The 4,970-nt window shown below is 49.9% G+C and overlaps 1 protein-coding gene across 1 annotated transcript in view; it reads left to right on the top strand.

Annotated features, from left to right (window-relative positions):
• Window positions 1–4,970, top strand: part of scfd2 (sec1 family domain containing 2) — a 91,854-nt gene that overhangs the window by 18,959 nt on the left and 67,925 nt on the right. The window lies entirely within an intron of this gene.

Raw genomic sequence — 4,970 nt, 5'->3', positions numbered from 1 at the left:
GGTTGGGTGGAGAATGAGAATAAATAAAAAGTCGGACCTGAAAGTCATCTCTCACTTCACATGTTTACCTGTGATCAGCAAAAGTATTCAAAAACTGTGTACATCACCGTGACGACGAGCTAAACAACGCCGTGCTGTCTCTTACCTTGCTCTCTCCTCTGAGCCTCTTCATATTCCTGAAGCTGTAAAGACAGCCGAGTATTTAGGAACTTATTAAACTAAATCACGGAAAAATAAAACGAGCTCGCAGCAGTTGCCCCCGTGCCTAATTGGAATTTGAAAACAACCTCATAAACCTCGGTCCTCAGCTGGGGCCATCGCTTTATTAAATGAAGGAAGAAGACTTTAAGGCTTATAGTTCCAGTATCCATTTACTCCACTTTGATCTACTCCCCCGTGGTGGTCTACGATACCTGGATAATTCAAAGTCCGACTTTCTCACCGCTCTTTTTCTTCCTTTTAGCTTCAGCCTCAGAGCGAGCAGGTTTCTGAGGTGACTGTGTCCCCAGGTGGAAGTGGGCCTGTGTTAATAACAGACTGTTGTTGTATTTAGCATCAGGATAGTATATATAACGCTTGGCGCAGGTTCAGAACGGCATTCTTCAGGAATCAGATCTCACAGTCAGGCCTTGAGCGCGACGTGAGAGTCGGTGTTTGCAATCAAAACGGGCCTGAGTTTTATTGAGGTATTAAAGGAAATGAGTTGTGTGTCCTCTGTGCCCCCGCTGTTTGTTTAATTTCCATGTGAGGTTTTAGCCTTGGCTCAACATGGACAGGGAGAAGTTAATTACATTACAAAATGGCGGGGTGAAACGCCTCTCGGCTCTGCCTGGCGCTGGAGGCCTGTGTTTGCTCTGAGAGTGTGTGAGAGCTCTGCTGTGGGTACGACCGGGCAGAGCCGGACACTCCATCGCTGGTGGACAGTGTGAGTTCATTCAGGCCAACTCCTCTGTGGCGCGCCGGGGGCCCCGGGAGCGGGCAGTGGCCGCACTGAGGCCAAGGGGCCACTGAGTTCAGGGACCGGCCTCTTCCGACGCTTTGTCTCTATGAGACACTGGGTAACTGCTGCAGCGTCGTACTCATGAGCTCACGCCTCAATGTGCTGTAACACGTGGAAGAATGTGCGGACATGTGCTGTGCATTTGCAGGTTGCTAATGGCAACCATTGCCATTAAGGCCGGCGGTGTGTCTTGCAGCCGGGAGGTTAATAAGATGGTGGGGGGGGGGCACAGATGTGGCCATGGGAGATTGACACATTGGTTGGATATAAATGTTGTCAGTCTGATGCGTTTATGCTGCCGTTGCATTTATTACCTCCAACAGCTTATGTTTATGTGACACGGCCACATATCTTCTTGGCTGGCACTGCCACCCTGCCTGCACCCGTACCCCCCCCTGCCCCCCCCGCCTGCTGCCCTGGGTGCCCTGGCTGTCTGGCATGTGACTGGCTTTTGGGTCTGAATGGGACAGATTGAGCAGACTTGGTGCAGCTCCAGCCCGCAGTTACAGAAAGTGTATGCTAGACATGCTCAGCGCTGGTGCGGCCAAGGCGAAACTCAACAGACTCGCTCTTTCACCACTTCCCAGAACATCACAGGCGCACCACGCTACCCTCCCATCAGCCGCCCAGCCAGAGCCTCTACCTCACCAAACTAAACATGTACACTTCTACTGTACATCCCTCCCAACGAGACACGGCTCGGGACGAGTTGCAGCTGCATATTTCCTCTTTTCTTTTTTTAACTAATGACAGACTCTCTTTAAGGCCAGTATTGTCTCTGACTGTGCAGCCCACTGCTGATTAGTCTGTCACATCGCGGAGCATGGTCTCGATGACAGCAGTGCAGTAGAGAGGAGCTAACCTCTCTCACCCCGGCCTGTTGCTTTACTCCGCTGGGATTACCAGGGCATGCCTCTGCAAACATTCAAGCTCCGAGTTATTACTGGTCACAGCGCCGCTCGGACAGAAAGCTGCGCTCGCCCCAACGTCCCCGCCTCCTGCCCGCCTGGTCCTCGTCTCCGTCTCTGTCTCTGTCTCCGCTGCGTGTTTGTGTTTTACTTTGAAATGGTGTTTAAAGTATGTACATTAAAGTCGAACTATGAACCCAAACGCGGCGTCTTTTTGGCATTAATTTGCATCAGTGGAATTCCACAGCGGGAAAAATCCAAAGAATACAAGAAAATAAGATTTTGATCCATGTCAGTTTAGAGCAGGTTTCCTATTTGTTCCTTTCAGATTGGTTTGACTGAGTCTTGGACTCTGAGGAACAGGAAAAAATAATTCTGCACTGAAACACTCTGTTTATGCTGCCGTGTCATTTTCAGACTGATGTTTTGTTTTGTTGCCGTCTGCGTCTCCATGTCTGGGTTGGAGCCAGGTGACCCAACAAACCTACCCCACCCCCCAGTACAGTGTCAGTGTGTGCTGGCCTAAAGACTCGTGACCCTTCACCTCTGACCCCCCCTCTCTCCTGGACATAAACTGACCTGCAGGGGCTCAGACCTGCAGTATGTCAGGAGCCTGACAATGAAATCCATCATCATCTCCCCTTATGTAAAAATATGGAGGAACGCCAATCTGCACAATACTTAACATGCAGTTTTATACACACACACACACATATATATATATATGTATATAAATTTATATGTAACATCTGGATTGTATCATTTTTATGGCGGCGGAGGGGGAAATGTTGATATTGGTCCCAAGTAACTTTCATCTTATCTGAGCTGCATGCCACAGACAGACAGGGGGCTTTAAGCCTGTAATTGGCCTTTCCCCAGGCTATGGAGCCTGTCCCCACATCCCAGACATTCCCCCCGATCCTCCTCTGCTGTGTCCCTGCTGGGGGGGGGGGGGTACTGCACCGCTGTGTTTAGCTGAAGATTGTGACAAAGAGGTGTGAATGACTCGGGGGCGCTGCCCCTGAGATGTCCAGCGCTGACCCCCTGCTCTTCCCCACTGTTTAACAGCCTCACATCTGGACTGACCTGGACCGACTGTCTCCCCATCCGTCCGCTCTCTGAACCACAGCCCCCCCCCACCCCCCCCCTGTGTTTCCTCTGTGTCGCCTCCTCAGGCCCGGAGCAGAACGAACCACAGGAAGGTTTGGGGTCCGCTCGTGTCTGTCTTTCTCCCATCATCCTCTCTTTTTTCCTTTTTTAAACACTCCACGTTTCCCCTGTATCTCTTGTTTTGTTTTCTTCCAAACATACGCCTCTCCATCACGTATACACGTGTGCACTGTACGACATGAACTCCGCTGCTCCGCTGCACTTTGAAGCACAACAAGCTTCTTTCTAGAACCAGAGGAAAATACGAGAGAGTTGCAGAAAAAAATAAAAACATTGGGTTTATCAGAAGAGTGAGTTATTTACCTATCTCTTCCTTCCTGTGTTTAGTCGGAGAGGATTACAGCGGGAGAGAGAGGAGCAGTGATGGAGTTCACTCCCCCCCATCCACCCCCACCCCGGTACCCTGAGACGGCTGTGTTTACTTTGCTCTGCGCAGCTCAGCTCCTAATGTACTATCTGTTTAATAGGCAGAGAGAGGCCTGTTTATAGAGAGGGACCTTTTTAACAGAGGTGATGGGTTGGTAGGCCAGAGGGCAACACCAACTCATCTCACTTCCTGTTATCATTACCTCTCTTCTCTCAGACAGATAGGTGCTTGGCTCGCTCCGCTCTCTGCATTACTTATCCTGAATCGCCTCGCCATCCCGCCGACCGCGAACCCCGCTCGATCCGGAGAAACTCGGGGAACACGAGACGCGGGGGGGCTCAATCAAGTCGCCTCATATTAAACCTCACTGACTCCACTTCTGGGCTCCATACTAATTTGCATGTGCTGCTTTTTTAAATGTTCTACTAAGCATCTTTCTATTACATCTATATCTCAGCCCACTGAACTGAAACTTTATAGGAATTGCTTTAGTCTTAATAGCTGGAATTATAGAGCTGCAGCTACGTTACAGACAGGGGAGCAGGACGGGCTCCTAAAGGCTTTAACACACTAAACATTTTCTCTTTTACTTTAAGTGCCCCCTTTTTTTTTGTTTTGGCATTGTTCTGCATTGAGTCAGAGTTGCATTTGCAGCATATGTCAGATGTTTTTTCATTTTTTCCCCCCTCGTCCTGGTCTTCATTCTTCACTGCGGCTGTTCAACTGTGCAGCTTCACATCAGGAGGATTTTTCATGTGGCCTGGAGGTTTTTTTTCCTCATGAATGTGTGTTTTTGAGGGTTCTGCAGGATTTAAACTGAATGTTTTTCACAGACTCAGCCAAAAGGGTTTTTTTTTTTTTGGTTTTTTTTTCTCACACTTGCTCAGACCAAACAGAACGAAAACGGTTGATCTCTCTTGGAGATCGTCCACGCCGCTCACATTGTCGTTTGTACTGAGCTGCATTGTCATCTCGCGGCGTCTGGGTGAGGTGGTCGAGGGAACGTGATCAGGGCTCCCGCTGACACCCTCCGCCCCTTCGGTGAATCAGGTCAGTGTGGTCTGCTGACTTGGTCTCCTGGCGTCAGACTTCATTTGAGCATGCTCCAACAAGACACCACAGGCTGGGGAAAATCCCACAATGCCCAGCATTCACCCCCGGATTGTTAACAAGGAAGGCCGTAGAAAAGGCTGACCATTAGGGAAGATGGCGGGGGTTTACGAAGAGACCCAACAATGACCTAGTGTCCTGGGCAGAGCTGGCCAACGAACCACCTCATACCTTTATATTCCTCTGACTGCCCCCCCCCCCCACTCTAACATGTCACTGCTCACTGTTTAGATTCTGTGTTTTCCCTGTGATGTGCCACTGCATCCGAAAACCGCAGCCAGATGTGCTCGCAGCTAAGTGCATGTGCGGCCATGTGTGCACGCGTGCTTTCATGCATGTGCATCCTTTAATGTGCTTATTCTGGTAACACTGTCTCAACTTCCTGTTGTCACAAACGGGCTCTCTGTCCCCCCCT

This window comes from Seriola lalandi, unplaced genomic scaffold (assembly GCF_002814215.2).
Source record: "Seriola lalandi dorsalis isolate HSWRI2012SDOR001 ecotype SW California unplaced genomic scaffold, Sedor1 jcf7180002054930, whole genome shotgun sequence".
Classification (NCBI taxonomy): Eukaryota; Metazoa; Chordata; class Actinopteri; order Carangiformes; family Carangidae; genus Seriola; species Seriola lalandi.
This window is presented reverse-complemented; position numbering and strand designations above follow the sequence as displayed.